Below are 22,313 nucleotides of genomic sequence, written 5' to 3'. Positions count from 1 at the left end.
CCTGAAACAAAGTATAGGTTTTCATTATGTGAATAATTTTAAAATCTTAGCTCAAACGGCTGCAAAACCTGTTTGCCCAGCACGGGGATATTGAGTTCTATAAGATAAAGCCATAAACATGTTTGTCTGAGTCTTCTATCAAAAGTTACAGCGATTTATATGAAGTGGTTGAAAAACGCTTTATTTCGCCAAGACAGTGTGTTTCTCACTGTTACATGCATTTGAATGGGAAACTCGCCCGAGACAAAGTATAGGTTTTCATTATGTGAATAATTTTAAAATCTTAGCTCAAACGGCTGCAAAACCTGTTTGCCCAGCACGGGGATATTGAGTTCTATAAGATAAAGCCATAAACATGTTTGTCTGAGTCTTCTATCAAAAGTTACAGCGATTTATATGAAGTTGTACGAAAACGCTTTATTTCGCCAAGACAATGCGTTTCTCACTGTTACATGCATTTGAATGGGAAACTCGCCCGAGACAAAGTATAGGTTTTCATTATGTGAATAATTTTAAAACCTTAGCTCAAACGGCTGCAAAACCTGTTTGCCCAGCACGGGGATATTGAGTTCTATAAGATAAAGCCATAAACATGTTTGTCTGAGTCTTCTATCAAAAGTTACAGCTATTTATATGAAGTTGTACAAAAATGCTTTATTTTGTCAAGACAGTGGGTTTTAGAGTCTTCATCATTAAATCTCTGGTTGCTTCATTTTTCTATCCTATATCAGATATTTTAAAGGTTAGCTTAGGTAAAGTTCCATTCTCATTGTGAGGCAAAGTGCTTTATGTATGTGTGTGCGGGTGTCATGAACGGCTATAAAAGGCCTATAATTAAAGAACAAAGCGGGGTTTGAGTTTGAGTTGCGGCAGACTGTCACTACTTGTAAATGGAACGCAGCCTTCCTACGGCGGACAGCTAATAACAGGAATCGGACGCGGTCCAGCCAAGTCCACAGCAACCACCATAGCAACCGCCTAGCATGACCTTAAAAACATATTCTGTCTTCATAACTATCAAAATCGTGAAATGATTTGCAAAGTGTGAAAGTGTTACAGCTGCAGAGAGCTATGGCGGTATCTATGGAAGCTGTTTACATAGCTAATAATATACGATGTAACCATGGAGACAGTCAGTCACCTTTTCTACAGTGAATAAGGTGATTGAGTGCACAGCGTCCACACTCTGCAGGGGGTAAAGACATTACTTCAATATTGTTTTATATTGATATATATTTGCCTTCTGTTGACCATCACCTCAGGTTCACCATTATAGTTTCAGCATACAAATGCACACTGTCTAAACACATTCAAAAACTCATGTCTCAGAGATAAGCACAGCTGTTCATGTTTGTCATTAGAGTTTTATTTGTAAGAAAATTATGAACTTCATATTGTGCATTAAATAAAAGAACATTTCACAACTCTGAGTCAACAGAAACAGGTAACAGAAATGTCTCTAATGTGTACAGTGTAGTGTAAGCATTAAAAGATCATAAAGGAAAAACTAACATTTATGTGAAACTAATTGTAATAAAAAATGAGCAGGTGCTTTATAGATTTAAAAGAAAGAATCTGAAAACAACACTTTTTTGGTCTAAGTGATCAAAGTAGAAAACAGAACTGATGTTCAAGAACAAACCGTAGCTGCACTAATATTACACATCTCGATCGTTGTACTGAACAGACATGTTGCTTTTAAAACCACATGCAGTGTGTGACCATGACTGTTCACTGAGACCATGAACGCCACTTCGCTGAAGCATTCTTCGTCTTCTTCTTGCCATTAAATTGGAAGCAGAAGCAGCACGAGCTGATTTGATCTACTGAAAGGAAAAAGCAGAACATCTGAGTTGAAACCAGTCAGCTGAAATCATTAAGACAGGAACAAATTCAATGCAGTGTCTCAAGTGGCTTAGCCTGTTACAACTGTTGATACAAGCTAAATACGGTTAACACACAGTGTCAGGGAGCTCCAGTGTGGGAACTAGTGGCTTTAGGTTTGTAGTCATTTAACTTTCATCCATTCATTCATTTAATTCAGGAGGAAGAAATGCCAGGTTGGTGCAGGCTGGTTACATGCATTTGGTCCCATGCTGTCTTTAATTAAATGACTTGGTTCATTTTATGGCTGGGCTGTATGTGGGGTTATATCATGTTATTTGGGCAGGAGTACCTGTCCCCTGTTAGACTTAGAAAGTTTCTCCATAAGTAGAGTTTCTAACTCTTCTAGCACATCTGTGGCTGACAGCTTTTTGGTGGCTCTTTTTACCCCACACTGGTTGTGAGTGTGTAAATAGCCCCACTAGTTATTTTGGGTTGCAGTTAACTAGGGAGGAAGGGGTGGGTATGCCATGATTAGGTGAATAACAATTATATGTGATACATAAATTTCACAATGCATGCATATATCTCTATCAATTAAACCTGGCCTGAGGGCTGCCATTTTTTACATTCAGTTATTTCTCTTAGAAATGTTGGAACTAAATAATGAATGTGTTACAGTTAAAGTGAAACACTGGTCAGTGTAAATGGCTCATTGGGACACAGAAACCTTTAAATTAAACCTGATATCTAGTGTCAAACAATATCAAAGCTGTAAAAGATGTTTACATTCAGAATTTATAAAACTATGATTGTAAATAAATTCAAACAAGTGAGCTTTTCTCTTTGTGCTGAATATCAACACTGTGGTTTCTTAGACTGTAAGCTTTACTTTAGTGCAACCAGTTGCAGAAGCTGCCACTCCAAATGTCTTTTGATAACAAGAAAAAAATACCTTTTCAGTACACGGCCTGAAGTTCTTCTCCGAAATCTTCTGCAATCGGCTTTGTCTGCTGGTTTGAAGACAATAAACCATAAAAAAGATGATTTAGTCACTTTGTCTGCGTCATGCAGCTCGAATGTGTCGTGTAACGATGTTGAATAGCCGTCGTTATCCCTCTGCTGCGTCAGTAGGATTGTACTGTACAGCATCTCATTGATATGTGAGGAATGCTAATGTAACACGATAACAGACTTACATCATTAAAATATAAAGTGCAGGAGATATTTAGATATTTTTTATATCTATATTACATTTTATAGCTGACGGATATTACTAAATAGATAGAATTTACTAAATAGCTGGATGAACATGAAAAATATGTCTATAATAACAAATGACCATGAGAGCCAGTAGAATTAATTCAGCTGGACACTCGAAAGACGTCCTTAAATGCTCTTTAAGTGGCAGAACAGATGAACAAACAGTTAATCGCTTACTTGAGATGAAATCTGCTCAGCTACTTTGAAAACAGCTTCTAACTGGTTCCTCCTTTAACAGGATGACTGCTCAGGGGTAAGGCCATCATGTAGTCCAGCAATCTTTATGGTTCTGCTTTGATTCACCAGGAACTATTAGGGAAACCTTCCAGCGCCTCCTGTGAAAGACACAGGCATAACCACACAAACATTTATTAACATGTTCCACAGTGTTCCAGTTTGATTTTCTTATCCTGTGGACAACAACGTACATGGATGCAGGTTTATTGTTAACTTTTGTAAGGTTTATTTAATGAACATATCCAGCTGCAGCTCCACTGTGATCCTGAACTGGATAAGCACTTAAGAAAATGTGTCAATAAATGGACAAACATCAACTTACTATATTTATCCAAACAGACGGGACCAATAATGCTTCGCTGAGTTAGAGACTTTAACAGACTCTTCTATGTAAGAATGTCTCGTGCTGATATACCTGCAAACTTGACAACAAAGGTTTTTCAGACTACATGTAGCTGTCCTCTATGTCAGCTAACACATTTACATTTATGTCACACTTATTTCTGCTTTCCCATTTTATAATTATTACTTACATTTTGATTAGATACCTTGAGTTTGTAAATGATCAGATTACATAATTGGAATACAATGTATCCAATTCAGGGTTGCGGGAGGATGAAGCCTATCCCAGCTGATACAGGACAAAGACAGGCTGCCAGTTTATTGCAGGGCTAATACAATATGTGTAACAGAAAATCCACTTAAATGTTTGAGATTTCTTATAATAATCATAATTATGACTATTATTTAAAGGTTTCTTCATAAATACATTTTGATTTTTTATAACCCCTAAAATATAAACCTGAGCTGTTTCAGATTCTGACCTCTGACCTCAGTGACCTGGCTGTGTCCTCACTGCAGCTCCCTCTTGGAAGTACGTCTGCTTCTTGTCTTCCCCCAGTGTTGACCGCCTGATATCAAGATATCACGTACTGTAACTGAGGAACAAAAAAGGACAAACACTTGCCTTCATTTAAAAGTACATTCATACAGAGATAATCTATGGAAACACACTAGTTCACAGTTTGGGAGGAACCAGTTCCTGTGAAACATTTCTGTATATGAACATCATGTGGAGAATGAATGAAATGAGTTCTTCAGGTGACTCAGCAGTCCCACACTGACAAATGAAATCTAGTTAAACTATTAAGCATATTTGCTCTTCTGAAATCTGTGTTAAACAACAACAAACATAAATTAGTAACAAAAACTACAGCTGAGTATAGGCTTTACAAACCACCAGCAGCCATAATGCTAAATTTTAATCTTCAAATGTTTCTGAGCTGTCTTCAACCTGCTTTTAGCACATTAAAGTCTCAATAAATAAAGTCAATGCAGACTCAATCCTAAATGTTCAGCACACAGAGACACAGAGGTACTGTTTAAAGTTTAGTGTTAACTTGAGTCACTGATCATTCACAGTATTACAGAGTCTGGCAGTCTTTGCATGATGTCCACGTCACTGTAAGTTTCTAGCTGACTCTCAGGTGTGCCAGCAGGAAAGAGTAATAATAACCTGCATCCTGAGGTTTGTCATGCAGGATTAAAGGAGCCAAGCTTTGTTCACACAGCTAGGATTGTATTTTACACTGACCCTGGGTCAGTATCAACTTCAAGAAGACAGCTGTAACTGTTGATAGAAGAATCACACACACATATTTATGGCTTTGCCTTATAGAATTCAGCATCTCAGTGCTCAGGAAATAGGTTTTGCAGCTGTTTGAGCTAAGATTTTCAAGTTATTCACAAATTAAAACCTATACTTTGTGTCGGGCAAGAACTAAATTCAAATGCATGTAACAGTGAGAAACGCACTGTCTTGGCGAAGTAAAGCGTTTCTCATCAACTTCATAGAGCTTGCTGTAACTTTTGATAGAAGACTCAGACAAACATATTCATGGCTTTATCTTATAGACTTCAATATCCCCCCAATGTGTGTGTGAGTCTTCTCTCAAAATTTACAGCTGTCTTTATGAAGTTTATGGAAAAACGCTTTATTTCACCACGTTAGTGCGTTTCTCGCTATTACATGCATTTGAATGGAGTTCTCGCCCGACACAAAGTATAGGTTTTCAATTTGTGAATAACTTGAAAATCTTAGCTCAAACAGCTGCAAAACCTATTTCCTCAGCACGGAGATGCTGAATTCTATAAGGCAAAGCCATAAATATGTGTGTGTGAGTCCTCTATCAAAAGTTACAGCTGTCTTCATGAAGTTGATACTGACCCAGGGTCAGTGTAAAATACAAGTTATTCACATAATGAAAACTTATACTTTGTTTCGTGCAAGAACTCCATTCAAATGCATGTAATAGTCAGAAACGCACTGTCTCGGCGAAATGAAGCCTTTTTGTACAACTTCATGAAGTTAGCTGTAACTTTTGATAAAAGGCTCAAAGCAGAGGGATAACGACGGCTATTCAACATCGTTACACGACACATTCGAGCTGCATGACGCAGACAAAGTGACTAAATCATCTTTTTTGTGGTTTATTGTCTTCAAACCAGCAGACAAAGCCGATTGCAGAAGATTTCGGAGAAGAACTTCAGGCCGTGTACTGAAAAGGTATTTTTTTCTTGTTATCAAAAGACATTTGGAGTGGCAGCTTCTGCAACTGGTTGCACTAAAGTAAAGCTTACAGTCTAAGAAACCACAGTGTTGATATTCAGCACAAAGAGAAAAGCTCACTTGTTTGAATTTATTTACAATCATAGTTTTATAAATTCTGAATGTAAACATCTTTTACAGCTTTGATATTGTTTGACACTAGATATCAGGTTTAATTTAAAGGTTTCTGTGTCCCAATGAGCCATTTACACTGACCAGTGTTTCACTTTAACTGTAACACATTCATTATTTAGTTCCAACATTTCTAAGAGAAATAACTGAATGTAAAAAATGGCAGCCCTCAGGCCAGGTTTAATTGATAGAGATATATGCATGCATTGTGAAATTTATGTATCACATATAATTGTTATTCACCTAATCATGGCATACCCACCCCTTCCTCCCTAGTTAACTGCAACCCAAAATAACTAGTGGGGCTATTTACACACTCACAACCAGTGTGGGGTAAAAAGAGCCACCAAAAAGCTGTCAGCCACAGATGTGCTAGAAGAGTTAGAAACTCTACTTATGGAGAAACTTTCTAAGTCTAACAGGGGACAGGTACTCCTGCCCAAATAACATGATATAACCCCACATACAGCCCAGCCATAAAATGAACCAAGTCATTTAATTAAAGACAGCATGGGACCAAATGCATGAAACCAGCCTGCACCAACCTGGCATTTCTTCCTCCTGAATTAAATGAATGAATGGATGAAAGTTAAATGACTACAAACCTAAAGCCACTAGTTCCCACACTGGAGCTCCCTGACACTGTGTGTTAACCGTATTTAGCTTGTATCAACAGTTGTAACAGGCTAAGCCACTTGAGACACTGCATTGAATTTGTTCCTGTCTTAATGATTTCAGCTGACTGGTTTCAACTCAGATGTTCTGCTTTTTCCTTTCAGTAGATCAAATCAGCTCGTGCTACTTCTGCTTCCAATTTAATGGCAAGAAGAAGAAGAAGAATGCTTCAGCGAAGTGGCGTTCATGGTCTCAGTGAACAGTCATGGTCACACACTGCATGTGGTTTTAAAAGCAACATGTCTGTTCAGTACAACGATCAAGATGTGTAATATTAGTGCAGCTACGGTTTGTTCTTGAACATCAGTTCTGTTTTCTACTTTGATCACTTAGACCAAAAAAGTGTTGTTTTCAGATTCTTTCTTTTAAATCTATAAAGCACCTGCTCATTTTTTATTACAATTAGTTTCACATAAATGTTAGTTTTTCCTTTATGATCTTTTAATGCTTACACTACACTGTACACATTAGAGACATTTCTGTTACCTGTTTCTGTTGACTCAGAGTTGTGAAATGTTCTTTTATTTAATGCACAATATGAAGTTCATAATTTTCTTACAAATAAAACTCTAATGACAAACATGAACAGCTGTGCTTATTTCTGAGACATGAGTTTTTGAATGTGTTTAGACAGTGTGCATCTGTAATCTGAAACTGTAATGGTGAACCTGAGGTGATGGTCAACAGAAGACTAATATATATCAATATAAAATAATATTGAAGTAATGTCTTTACCCCCTGCAGAGTGTGGACGCTGTGCACTCAATCACCTTATTCACTGTAGTAAACATGCACCGCTAGCTCAAGTGACTAACTGTCTCCATGGTTACATCGTATATTATTAGCTATGTAAACAGCTTCCATAGATACCGCCATAGCTCTCTGCAGCTGTAACACTTTCACACTTTGCAAATCATTTCACGATTTTGATAGTTATGAAGACAGAATATGTTTTTAAGGTCATGCTAGGCGGTTGCTATGGTGGTTGCTGTGGACTTGGCTGGACCGCGTCCGATTCCTGTTATTAGCTGTCCGCCGTAGGAAGGCTGCGTTCCATTTACAAGTAGTGACAGTCTGCCGCAACTCGAACTCAAACCCCACTTTGTTCTTTAATTATAGGCCTTTTATAGCCGTTCATGACACGCACACACACATACATAAAGCACTTTGCCTCACCATGAGAATGGAACTTTACCTAAGCTAACCTTTAAAATATCTGATATAGGATAGAAAAATGAAGCAACCAGAGATTTAATGATGAAGACTCTGGGTTCTGTAGTGACCTGAATGACTCTTTGCATACAATTTATTGAAGAGGACTTTAGAATGCACTTTACATTTAGACTGTTGCTGTTTAATTTTTTACATTGTTGCGGTGTTATGTCATGAATAAAGTTCACCTGCTGGGGGTTTGATGGATCAGATCATCATAATCAATGGGTCCTGAGGTGGGCGGGACTGTCTCTGGTGATGTCACCATGAAGGAACAGCATCTGGCACGTGTTGCTGAAACATCCCAGTACACTGGTGTAGTTTCCTCTCCAGCTGTTTGACATTTGACACTTCAACATTAAGGGGAAGAAGAAGAAACAGTGTTAGGTCAGGTGACCACATGATTTCTAAAGTAACTGACAGGAAGTAACCAGGCCGTTAGAAATGGATGGCATGTGTTTAGAGTTACTGGAGTTGGGTAACTCTACTTACCAAAAGCAGAAGCACACAGATGAAGGATCAGATGCTGAATGTTGCAGGAACATGCTCGTGCGATGGTCATTCAGTGCTGCTCCGGCAGGTTAGACAGTCCAAGACTGATATACTGCCCATCTGAGAGTTTGAAAACACACATGCAAAGATTTATTTTGTATTACAGTCAAAGTTGGATGTTCATTTTTGTCCTTTAAAAATGTTTGTGTATTTGAAAGCGCTAACATTTAAGGATGACTTGGATCGTCTCCTTTAAAGTGGAGACAAGTGTATCCACTGATCCACGTCACTTTACCTGGATGATGACTCCTCTCCCCCTCACTCAGAAACGCTCCTAATATAACCAAGCAAATAAATAATATTGAAGATTTACTTACATCATTACAAAAACAGGAAAAACATCTCCCTTTGATTCTATTTCTCCATTCCTGCTGAACATCAGGCAACAAATATCTCAATAAATCACAGTAAAATGTAAAGCACATGTTTTCTCTGCTTTGTCTAACCTCTGCAGAGCCTCTGTCAAGAAAAACATATCTGTAAGCATAAAACAAATATACATTTCATAACACGTCACTGGACAAACCTCGGTCAGTTGATTTCCTCTGTGCAGTGCAGACGAACATCAGTCAGCAAGTCAAGGTGGTGAGATGGACTGGTGTCCTTTGTGACTCTGCTGGTTCTTCTGAGGAAATACCACCGTCTCTCCACACCGTCACCATCTGTGAGCACAAACTGCTGCTCTGCTCTGCCAGCATGTAGGAAATCACATATCACACACACAGGGGTGAAGAAACATTAGAACTCAACTTTGGATACTTTAGATCTAAACAGATCAAAGTAGCTCTTAGCTTCAACAATCAGTGAACAGACAAACAATGATACCATACTGATTCTGTATGAATACAATATGGTATTTTCAATACAGGTGTCAAATTAATTTACTAAAACTAATACAGATATATGTTTTTTTTTTTGATAAATTCGTTTGCTAAATTATAAGAATATATATTTTTTCATTTAACAATTGCAACTGAAAGAAATTAAATATTGAACAAAAATATATTGTCACATTCTGAGCATGCTCAGCATGCTGACAGACTTGAAGTTGCTACAGATTTTAAGAAGTGATAATTATAGGGAAAAAACTTCTCTTTTTCATCCGTTTAATCAAACATTTGATGCCTTAGATGTCTCAGTCCTATAGCATTCTGCAACTACAACTAAGCTGAAGCTTGGATTTGGCTGCAGGTGCCCTGTACACCCTTCTCAACATGTGGGTACCATTTAATCACACTTCTTCCTGAGCTTTGCTTCGTCACAAGACCAAAGGTGGCATCCCGTGTCACGGTCATATCATCATCCAGAAGAAACATTTGAAGAAACATCATGGAGAAGAAACATTTACGCGCCTCCCGGTTTTGTTTTCTGATCCTGCAAAAAGACTGAGGACAACAAAGCCCAGAGAACACGAGATACACAACATCCAACATTCAGACTCAACAGCCTCCATAAATGAAGAGCACCAGGTTGGTTCAGTTATAGTAGATGTCATGGAATTTTTTTAATAAAGTCTGCAACACAGAAAGAGCTGTGATCATGCTATTTATTACTGTGCACAGGAGAGCAAACACACATCAAACATCACAGTTCAGTCATGTCAGCTCTGCCACTTCACGTGTCTCGCTATGAAACCTAACGGATCAATGGTTATGCTGTTTTGTGCCCTTGACGTTATCAGCACCTGTAAAGGGAGTTGTTTTCTCAAACTGCTGAAGTAAGTTCATCTAGTTTTAGAAACTTTCATTGAACAGTCTATAACAGTGTCACAACTAAGCATATGCATAAGCACTTAAATGCTTTAAATGAGAATAACATAAAATTTCTATTACAGGAGCTAGAGCCTGTCCCAGTAGTCATAGGTAGAGCACACCTGGACAGGTCACCAGTCTGTCAGAGGACTAACACAGATGCAGCCTGACTCAATCCTAAATGTTCAGCACACAGAGACACAGAGGTACCGTTTAAAGTTTAGTGTTAACTTGAGTCACTGATCATTTGCAGTATTACAGAGTCTGGCAGTCTTTGCATGATGTCCACGTCACTGTAAGTTTCTAGCTGACTCTCAGGTGTGACAGGTGTGCCAGCAGGAAAGAGTAATAATAGCCTGCATCCTGAGGTTTTTCATGCAGGATTAAAGGAGCCAGGCTTTGTTCACACAGCTAGGATTGTATTTTACACTGACCCTGGGTCAGTATAAGTATCATACAGTTTAAACGAAGCACTGAAACTTGCACATATTTATTACAGATGCACTGAAGCTAATCGAGATATTTGCTGTCAGTCTGTGGCTGCGATTAAACACTTTACTGGAAACTTTATTAACTAGTAACTTCGTCAGTCATGACAGAAGCTAATATTTCTGTGCTAACATCGTTTAAACAGTAACAGCTTTACTCCAATATAAGCTAACGTTTACACCGTAACTTTAAGCTAGCACCATAAAGACGGTAAAACACGTAATAACATCTACAAATGCATCTTAAAGCTGTTATATTAGCACTCGGTGTATTACTAACATAACCACATTAACATTATTGACACTCGCTGGTCTGACTTTTAATAGTCATTCTATAAATGCTGTCCGTTTAAACGGTCTTACCTGTACACACATTGCAGCCAGAGTGGATTCTGGAGTCTTCCCACGCTCCTGTTAGTGATCCTCCATCTGGATGGATGATAACAACCTTCTGAACAATCTAGCAGGAGATGGTCCATATCTAGGGGATATGGACTGATAACAGCCGAAGCGGGTGAATAAAGTCACCCAGTCGCTAGCTGTGCGATTACCCAGCATACACCAGCACAATATTAGGCACAGCACCACCATAGACATTTTCAGTGGTTTTGAATGCAGGACATGGTTATCTTACCTTGTAAAATGCATGACAATAAAACAGCTAACCACCATAAAATGGTATTGTGTATGTATGTATGTGCATGTGTGTGTGTGTGTGTGTGAGAGAGAGAGAGAGAGAGAGAGAGAAAGAGAGAGAGGGGGGGGGAGAGATCAAAGGCGTGCGCTTATGTTTTTTCTTGATCAAGAGTGTGCCTCCTCTCTCTTATTGGATGTATGGTATAGCATGTTTATTCAGGTGCACCTTTGAAGTCTATGAGAATACTTTGCAGCCTGGTCTGAGTGGTCATTTCTGCACAGACACAATGAAGCGTGCACTCAGTTTAGAGGAGGCTGTTGCTGCAGTTTTGCACTCTCCACAAGCAGTGGAGATACTTCTGACAGCGAAGAAGAATTTTTGCCAGGCACCGAGGAGCTTTGCAGCTCATGTGCGGAGGAGGAGAAGGAGGAAGAAGAGCAGGAGGAAGAGATGGACTGGAGGATGGCCAGTGGAGATCTAAAAATGGAGAAATCATGTGGCAACCCACACACGAAGAGGTCCTGCCATTTTTTCCTCCCCCCATTTTAACCCCAGGACCAACCCATTATGCAATTCGTATAGGATCAGCAGCCCTGTGAGCACTTTCCATCTTTTTTTTGCAGAGGACATTATGCAGCTAATCCTGCATTTCACCAACCTGCAGGGGCAACAGGTCAGTAAAAGACTGGAAGGACATAGATGAGGAGTTGCAGGCTTACATGGGGCTTGTGATGCTGGCTGGCCTGTACAGGTCTCAACATGAAACGACAACAAGCCTGTGAAATGGGGAGACAGGGCTCTTCTGTTTCATGCTACCATGTCAAAAAAAAAAAAAAGATTTGAGCAAATTAATCGGGCAGTAAGATTCGATGATCGTCTCTCCCGTCCAGGTCGCTACGGGGGGGGGGGCAAGGCTGTGGTTTCCTACATCCCCAAGCAAAGAAAAAAGGCTGTCTTATTGAGCACCAGGCACCGTGAGCTACAAGTCCAGGACTCTGGGAAGAGAAAGCCCCACATCATCCTGGATTATAACAAATGCAAAGGGACTGTGGATCATTTGGACCAGGTAAGCACAATTATAAGTAATTTATTTGCCAAATTGTTTACCGTTTCTCATTGTTATAACTGATAAAGTCAGATAATGTGATTATAATAGTTTTGATATGAGATGATAGTTTTAGACTATGATAGTTTTGATAGTTACAGTAAGGAGGGGGGGGGGGGGGGGGGTCCAGTTTGACGCCCACAGGCAGGAAGAATCTCTTGCTTATGGCTGTATAAAATCTGTTCATGTCACCTGATCATTTATTTTTGTTTTGCAGGTTTGTGGCAACTACTCCTGCCGTAGAAGGACACGTAGGTGGCCCATGTATCTGTTCTACCACATGATCGAGGTAAGCTGCTATAATGCTTTCATTCAAGACAGCTGTAACTTTTGATAGAAGACGCATATAAACATATTTATGGCTTTATCTTATAAAGTTCGATATCCCCGTGTTGAGCAAACAGGTTTTGCAGCTGTTTGATCTAAGATTTTCAAGTTATTCACAAAATGAATACCTATACTTTGTTTCGTGCGACAACTCCATTCAAATGCATGTAATAGTCAGAAACGCACGGTCTCGGCGAAATAAAGTGTTTTTGTACAGCTTCATGAAGTTACCTGTAACTTTTGATAGAAGGCTCAGACACAGATCAATATGGCTTTGCCTTATACAATTCAGCATCTCCGTGCTGGGGAAACAGGTTTTGCAGCTGTTTGAGCCAAGAGCTTCCAGTTATTGAAAAAAATGCAAGCCTATACTTTGTTTCGTGCGAGAACTCCATTCAAATGCATGTAAAAGTCAGAAACGCACTGTCTTGGCGAAATAAAGGGTTTACAACTTCATGAAGACAGCTGTAACTTTTGATAGGAAACTCAGATATATGTATTTATGGCTTTATCTTATAGAATTCAATATCCCCGTTGAGCAAACAGTTTTAAAGCTATGTGAGCTAAGATTTTTAAGTTATTCACAAAATAAAAAGCTATACTTTGTTTCGTGTGAGAACTCCATTTATGTTACGCCCCTAATCTAGGCGTGTAGGGACGCACATAAGGTTGGAGGAGAGAGAGACAAATCCCCGCCCTGGTTCCCAAGCCAAACATCCAAACCAGTTGTGAGTAAAAAAAGGTGATTTTATTTAAGGACAAGAAGCATAGCTCCAGGGTGAGCCCAGGCCAAAATAATAAACAAAACCAACTAAGACCCACCAGAAAAGACTAACTAAACCCTAGGAAAGAAAAAGAACAAACAAATGACAGAGCTATCCCTCGCTCCCTGACCAAGAAAACAGGAGAAAACGATTCCAAAAGAAAAGGCAGCTCACCCCTTCCGCTTCAGCCCACGAGTGCCTAAGCTCTCAGCTAATGCACTAGGAGCGGCTTTTACAATTCACCCTCACACAAATACACAAGATAAGCACAGGCTGGGAAAACCATGGTCAGGACCGCGACGGCTGTCAGGCTACTCGCTTGTTGCACACACTCTCTCTCTCTCTCCCCTCTGGAGCTGTCAGAGCGGCTTTTTGAACGTGGTCACCTGTTCCATGGTCCAATCAGCTGCTCACTACTCTTCATTAGGGGAGGGACCTGTAAAGTGTCTTAAACACAGTAAAGAGACACATGTCTCGCATGTAATAGTCAGAAACGCACTATCGTTGCAAAATAAAGCCTTTTTGTACAACTTCATGAAGTTAGCTGTAACTTTTGATAGAAGATTCAGATTTACGTAGTTATGGCTTTATCTTATAATATTCAGTATCCCCGTGTTGAGCAAACAGGTTTGAGCTAAGATTTTCAAGTTATTCACATAATGAAAACCTATACTTTGTTTCGTGCGAGAACTGCATTCAAATGCATGTAATAGTCAGAAACGCACTGTCTCGGCGAAATAAAGTGTTTTTGTACAGCTTCATGAAGACAGCTGTAACTTGTGATAGAAGGCTCAGATTTACGTATTTATGGCTTTATCTTATAGAACTCAAGGTCCCTGTGCTGGGAAAACAGAACAGGTTTTGCAGCCGTTTGAGCTAAGATTTTAAAATTATTCAAATAATGAAAACCTATACTTTGTTTCGGCGCGAGTTCCCCATTCAAATGCATGCAACAGTGAGAAACGCACTGTCTTGGCGAAATAAAGCGTTTTTGTACAACTTCATATAAATAGCTGTAACTTTTGATAGAAGACTCAGACAAACATGTTTATGGCTTTATCTTATAGAACTCAAGGTCCCCGTGCTGGGAAAACAGGATTTGCAGCTGTTTGAGCTAAGATTTCCAAGTTATACACATAATGAAAACCTATACTTTGTTTCGGTCGAGTTCCCCATTCAAATGCATGTAACAGTGAGAAACGCACTGTCTTGGCGAAATAAAGCGTTTTTGTACAACTTCATATAAATAGCTGTAACTTTTGATAGAAGACTCAGACAAACATGTTTATGGCTTTATCTTATAGAACTCAAGGTCCCCGTGCTGGGAAAACAGAACAGGTTTTGCAGCTGTGTGAGCTAAGATTTTCAAGTTATACACATAATGAAAACCTATACTTTGTTTCGGTCGAGTTCCCCATTCAAATGCATGTAACAGTGAGAAACGCACTGTCTTGGCGAAAGAAAGCGTTTTTGTACAACTTCATATAAATAGCTGTAACTTTTGATAGAAGACTCGGATACACATGTTTATGGCTTTATCTTATAGAACTCAATATCCCGTGCTGGGAAAAGAGAACAGGTTTTGCAGCTGTTTGAGCTAAGATTTCCAAGTTATACACATAATGAAAACCTATACTTTGTTTCGGTCGAGTTCCCCATTCAAATGCATGCAACAGTGAGAAACGCACTGTCTTGGTGAAATAAAGCGTTTTTGTACAACTTCATATAAATCGCTGTAACTTTTGATAGAAGACTCGGATACACATGTTTATGGCTTTATCTTATAGAACTCAATATCCCCGTGCTGGGAAAACAGAACAGGTTTTGCAGCTGTTTGAGCTAAGATTTCCAAGTTATACACATAATGAAAACCTATACTTTGTTTCGGGCGAGTTCCCCATTCAAATGCATGCAACAATGAGAAACGCACTGTCTTGGCGAAAGAAAGCGTTTTTGTACAACTTCATATAAATAGCTGTAACTTTTGATAGAAGACTCAGACAAACATGTTTATGGCTTTATCTTATAGAACTCAAGGTCCCCGTGCTGGGAAAACAGGTTTTGCAGCTGTTTGAGCTAAGATTTCCAAGTTATAGACATAATGAAAACCTATACTTTGTCTCGGTCGAGTTCCCCATTCAAATGCATGTAACAGTGAGAAACGCACTGTCTTGGCGAAAGAAAGCGTTTTTGTACAACTTCATATAAATAGCTGTAACTTTTGATAGAAGACTCAGACAAACATGTTTATGGCTTTATCTTATAGAACTCAAGGTCCCCGTGCTGGGAAAACAGGATTTGCAGCTGTTTGAGCTAAGATTTCCAAGTTATACACATAATGAAAACCTATACTTTGTTTCGGTCGAGTTCCCCATTCAAATGCATGTAACAGTGAGAAACGCACTGTCTTGGCGAAATAAAGCGTTTTTGTACAACTTCATATAAATAGCTGTAACTTTTGATAGAAGACTAGTATACACATGTTTATGGCTTGATCTTATAGAACTCAAGGTCCCTGTGCTGGGAAAACAGGATTTGCAGCTGTTTGAGCTAAGATTTTCAAGTTATACACATAATGAAAACCTATACTTTGTTTCGGTCGAGTTCCCCATTCAAATGCATGTAACAGTGAGAAACGCATTGTCTTGGCGAAATAAAGCGTTTTTGTACAACTTCATATAAATAGCTGTAACTTTTGATAGAAGACTAGTATACACATGTTTATGGCTTGATCTTATAGAACTCAAGGTCCCTGTGCTGGGAAAACAGGATTTGCAGCTGTTTGAGCTAAGATTTTCAAGTTATACACATAATGAAAACCTATACTTTGTTTCGGTCGAGTTCCCCATTCAAATGCATGTAACAGTGAGAAACGCACTGTCTTGGCGAAAGAAAGCGTTTTTGTACAACTTCATATAAATAGCTGTAACTTTTGATAGAAGACTCGGATACACATGTTTATGGCTTTATCTTATAGAACTCAATATCCCGTGCTGGGAAAAGAGAACAGGTTTTGCAGCTGTTTGAGCTAAGATTTTAAAATTATTCACATAATGAAAACCTATACTTTGTCTCGGGTGAGTTTTCCATTCAAATGCATGTAACAGTGAGAAACACACTGTCTTGGCGAAATAAAGCGTTTTTGTACAACTTCATATAAATCGCTGTAACTTTTGATAGAAGACTCAGACAAACATGTTTATGGCTTTATCTTATAGAACTCAATATCCCCGTGCTGGGCAAACATGTTTTGCAGCCGTTTGAGCTAAGATTTTAAAATTATTCACATAATGAAAACCTATACTTTGTTTCGGTCGAGTTCCCCATTCAAATGCATGTAACAGTGAGAAACGCACTGTCTTGGTGAAAGAAAGCGTTTTTGTACAACTTCATATAAATCGCTGTAACTTTTGATAGAAGACTCGGACAAACATGTTTATGGCTTTATCTTGTAGAACTCAAGGTCCCCGTGCTGGGAAAACAGAACAGGTTTTGCAGCCGTTTGAGCTAAGATTTTAAAATTATTCACATAATGAAAACCTATACTTTGTTTCGGGCGAGTTCCCCATTCAAATGCATGCAACAATGAGAAACGCACTGTCTTGGCGAAAGAAAGCGTTTTTGTACAACTTCATATAAATAGCTGTAACTTTTGATAGAAGACTCAGACAAACATGTTTATGGCTTTATCTTATAGAACTCAATATCCCCGTGCTGGGAAAAGAGAACAGGTTTTGCAGCTGTTTGAGCTAAGATTTCCAAGTTATACACATAATGAAAACCTATACTTTGTTTCGGTCGAGTTCCCCATTCAAATGCATGCAACAGTGAGAAACGCACTGTCTTGGTGAAATAAAGCGTTTTTGTACAACTTCATATAAATCGCTGTAACTTTTGATAGAAGACTCGGATACACATGTTTATGGCTTTATCTTATAGAACTCAATATCCCCGTGCTGGGAAAACAGAACAGGTTTTGCAGCTGTTTGAGCTAAGATTTCCAAGTTATACACATAATGAAAACCTATACTTTGTTTCGGGCGAGTTCCCCATTCAAATGCATGCAACAATGAGAAACGCACTGTCTTGGCGAAAGAAAGCGTTTTTGTACAACTTCATATAAATAGCTGTAACTTTTGATAGAAGACTCAGACAAACATGTTTATGGCTTTATCTTATAGAACTCAAGGTCCCCGTGCTGGGAAAACAGGTTTTGCAGCTGTTTGAGCTAAGATTTCCAAGTTATACACATAATGAAAACCTATACTTTGTCTCGGTCGAGTTCCCCATTCAAATGCATGTAACAGTGAGAAACGCACTGTCTTGGCGAAATAAAGCGTTTTTGTACAACTTCATATAAATCGCTGTAACTTTTGATAGAAGACTCAGACAAACATGTTTATGGCTTTATCTTATAGAACTCAAGGTCCCCGTGCTGGGAAAACAGAACAGGTTTTGCAGCTGTTTGAGCTAAGATTTCCAAGTTATAGACATAATGAAAACCTATACTTTGTCTCGGTCGAGTTCCCCATTCAAATGCATGTAACAGTGAGAAACGCACTGTCTTGGCGAAAGAAAGCGTTTTTGTACAACTTCATATAAATAGCTGTAACTTTTGATAGAAGACTCAGACAAACATGTTTATGGCTTTATCTTATAGAACTCAAGGTCCCCGTGCTGGGAAAACAGGTTTTGCAGCTGTTTGAGCTAAGATTTCCAAGTTATTCACATAATGAAAACCTATACTTTGTTTCGGTTGAGTTCCCCATTCAAATGCATGTAACAGTGAGAAACGCACTGTCTTGGCGAAAGAAAGCGTTTTTGTACAACTTCATATAAATCGCTGTAACTTTTGATAGAAGACTCGGATACACATGTTTATGGCTTTATCTTATAGAACTCAATATCCCCGTGCTGGGAAAAGAGAACAGGTTTTGCAGCTGTTTGAGCTAAGATTTTAAAATTATTCACATAATGAAAACCTATACTTTGTCTCGGGTGAGTTTCCCATTCAAATGCATGTAACAGTGAGAAACACACTGTCTTGGCGAAATAAAGCGTTTTTGTACAACTTCATATAAATCGCTGTAACTTTTGATAGAAGACTCAGACAAACATGTTTATGGCTTTATCTTATAGAACTCAATATCCCCGTGCTGGGCAAACATGTTTTGCAGCCGTTTGAGCTAAGATTTTAAAATTATTCACATAATGAAAACCTATACTTTGTTTCGGTCGAGTTCCCCATTCAAATGCATGTAACAGTGAGAAACGCACTGTCTTGGTGAAAGAAAGCGTTTTTGTACAACTTCATATAAATCGCTGTAACTTTTGATAGAAGACTCGGACAAACATGTTTATGGCTTTATCTTGTAGAACTCAAGGTCCCCGTGCTGGGAAAACAGGTTTTGCAGCTGTTTGAGCTAAGATTTCCAAGTTATTCACATAATGAAAACCTATACTTTGTTTCGGTTGAGTTCCCCATTCAAATGCATGTAACAGTGAGAAACGCACTGTCTTGGCGAAAGAAAGCGTTTTTGTACAACTTCATATAAATCGCTGTAACTTTTGATAGAAGACTCAGATACACATGTTTATGGCTTTATCTTATAGAACTCAATATCCCCGTGCTGGGAAAAGAGAACAGGTTTTGCAGCCGTTTGAGCTAAGATTTTAAAATTATTCACATAATGAAAACCTATACTTTGTCTCGGTCGAGTTCCCCATTCAAATGCATGTAACAGTGAGAAACGCACTGTCTTGGCGAAAGAAAGCGTTTTTGTACAACTTCATATAAATAGCTGTAACTTTTGATAGAAGACTCAGACAAACATGTTTATGGCTTTATCTTATAGAACTCAAGGTCCCCGTGCTGGGAAAACAGGATTTGCATCTGTTTGAGCTAAGATTTTCAAGTTATACACATAATGAAAACCTATACTTTGTTTCGGTCGAGTTCCCCATTCAAATGCATGTAACAGTGAGAAACGCATTGTCTTGGCGAAAGAAAGCGTTTTTGTACATCTTCATATAAATAGCTGTAACTTTTGATAGAAGACTCGGATACACATGTTTATGGCTTTATCTTATAGAACTCAAGGTCCCCGTGCTGGGAAATCAGGTTTTGCAGCTGTTTGAGCTAAGATTTTCAAGTTATTCACATAATGAAAACCTATACTTTGTTTCAGTCGAGTTCCCCATTCAAATGCATGTAACAGTGAGAAACGCATTGTCTTGGCGAAATAAAGCGTTTTTGTACAACTTCATATAAATAGCTGTAACTTTTGATAGAAGACTCAGACAAACATGTTTATGGCTTTATCTTATAGAACTCAAGGTCCCCGTGCTGGGAAAACAGGATTTGCAGCTGTTTGAGCTAAGATTTTCAAGTTATACACATAAAGAAAAGCTATTATTTGTTTCGGTCGAGTTCCCCATTCAAATGCATGTAACAGTGAGAAACGCACTGTCTTGGCGAAAGAAAGCGTTTTTGTACAACTTCATATAAATAGCTGTAACTTTTGATAGAAGACTCAGACAAACATGTTTATGGCTTTATCTTATAGAACTCAAGGTCCCCGTGCTGGGAAAACAGGATTTGCATCTGTTTGAGCTAAGATTTTCAAGTTATACACATAATGAAAACCTATACTTTGTTTCGGTCGAGTTCCCCATTCAAATGCATGTAACAGTGAGAAACGCATTGTCTTGGCGAAATAAAGCGTTTTTGTACAACTTCATATAAATAGCTGTAACTTTTGATAGAAGACTCAGACAAACATGTTTATGGCTTTATCTTATAGAACTCAAGGTCCCCGTGCTGGGAAAACAGGATTTGCAGCTGTTTGAGCTAAGATTTTCAAGTTATACACATAATGAAAACCTATTATTTGTTTCGGTCGAGTTACCCATTCAAATGCATGTAACAGTGAGAAACGCACTGTCTTGGCGAAAGAAAGCGTTTTTGTACATCTTCATATAAATAGCTGTAACTTTTGATAGAAGACTCGGATACACATGTTTATGGCTTTATCTTATAGAACTCAAGGTCCCCGTGCTGGGAAATCAGGTTTTGCAGCTGTTTGAGCTAAGATTTTCAAGTTATTCACATAATGAAAACCTATACTTTGTTTCAGTCGAGTTCCCCATTCAAATGCATGTAACAGTGAGAAACGCATTGTCTTGGCGAAATAAAGCGTTTTTGTACATCTTCATATAAATAGCTGTAACTTTTGATAGAAGACTCGGATACACATGTTTATGGCTTTATCTTATAGAACTCAAGGTCCCCGTGCTGGGAAAACAGGATTTGCAGCCGTTTGAGCTAAGATTTCCAAGTTATACACATAATGAAAACCTATACTTTGTTTCGGGCGAGTTCCCCATTCAAATGCATGTAACAGTGAGAAACGCACTGTCTTGGCGAAAGAAAGCGTTTTTGTACAACTTCATATAAATAGCTGTAACTTTTGATAGAAGACTCAGACAAACATGTTTATTCATGGCTTTATCTTATAGAACTCAAGGTCCCCGTGCTGGGCAAACATGTTTTGCAGCCGTTTGAGCTAAGATTTTAAAATTATTCACATAATGAAAACCTATACTTTGTTTCGGTCGAGTTCCCCATTCAAATGCATGTAACAGTGAGAAACGCACTGTCTTGGTGAAAGAAAGCGTTTTTGTACAACTTCATATAAATCGCTGTAACTTTTGATAGAAGACTCGGACAAACATGTTTATGGCTTTATCTTGTAGAACTCAAGGTCCCCGTGCTGGGAAAACAGAACAGGTTTTGCAGCCGTTTGAGCTAAGATTTTAAAATTATTCACATAATGAAAACCTATACTTTGTTTCGGGCGAGTTCCCCATTCAAATGCATGCAACAATGAGAAACGCACTGTCTTGGCGAAAGAAAGCGTTTTTGTACAACTTCATATAAATAGCTGTAACTTTTGATAGAAGACTCAGACAAACATGTTTATGGCTTTATCTTATAGAACTCAATATCCCCGTGCTGGGAAAAGAGAACAGGTTTTGCAGCTGTTTGAGCTAAGATTTCCAAGTTATACACATAATGAAAACCTATACTTTGTTTCGGTTGAGTTCCCCATTCAAATGCATGCAACAGTGAGAAACGCACTGTCTTGGTGAAATAAAGCGTTTTTGTACAACTTCATATAAATCGCTGTAACTTTTGATAGAAGACTCGGATACACATGTTTATGGCTTTATCTTATAGAACTCAATATCCCCGTGCTGGGAAAACAGAACAGGTTTTGCAGCTGTTTGAGCTAAGATTTTCAAGTTATACACATAATGAAAACCTATTATTTGTTTCGGTCGAGTTACCCATTCAAATGCATGTAACAGTGAGAAACGCACTGTCTTGGCGAAAGAAAGCGTTTTTGTACATCTTCATATAAATAGCTGTAACTTTTGATAGAAGACTCGGATACACATGTTTATGGCTTTATCTTATAGAACTCAAGGTCCCTGTGCTGGGAAAACAGGATTTGCAGCTGTTTGAGCTAAGATTTTCAAGTTATACACATAATGAAAACCTATACTTTGTTTCGGTCGAGTTCCCCATTCAAATGCATGTAACAGTGAGAAACGCACTGTCTTGGCGAAAGAAAGCGTTTTTGTACAACTTCATATAAATAGCTGTAACTTTTGATAGAAGACTCAGACAAACATGTTTATGGCTTTATCTTATAGAACTCAAGGTCCCCGTGCTG

At 38.6% G+C, this 22,313-nt stretch overlaps 1 long non-coding RNA gene across 13 annotated transcripts; it reads right to left on the bottom strand.

Moving 5' to 3' along the window:
- Nucleotides 1-1,378: 1,378 nt before the first annotated feature.
- On the bottom strand, nt 1,379-11,493 carry LOC309719266. 13 transcript variants are annotated; one of them, XR_014280198.1, is made up of 10 exons: nt 9,728-11,492; nt 9,030-9,191; nt 8,669-8,777; nt 8,444-8,563; nt 8,140-8,301; nt 3,858-4,262; nt 3,647-3,746; nt 3,265-3,422; nt 2,780-2,837; nt 1,380-1,826 (listed from the first exon to the last, which is right to left on the bottom strand). It is a non-coding gene; the product is annotated as an uncharacterized lncRNA (long non-coding RNA). The 13 variants fall into 13 exon arrangements; XR_014280201.1 differs by having other exon boundaries at nt 1,382-1,826; nt 4,149-4,262; XR_014280204.1 differs by having other exon boundaries at nt 1,397-1,826; nt 3,647-4,262; nt 9,728-11,171; nt 11,377-11,482.
- Between the last annotated feature and the right edge of the window lie 10,820 nt (nt 11,494-22,313).

The sequence above is a fragment of the Aulonocara stuartgranti genome (genome assembly GCF_965226115.1).
Source record: "Aulonocara stuartgranti genome assembly, chromosome: 12".
Lineage (NCBI taxonomy): Eukaryota > Metazoa > Chordata > Actinopteri > Cichliformes > Cichlidae > Aulonocara > Aulonocara stuartgranti.
Note: the sequence above shows the minus strand (reverse complement) of the source record. Positions and strands in the feature narration are given on the sequence as shown.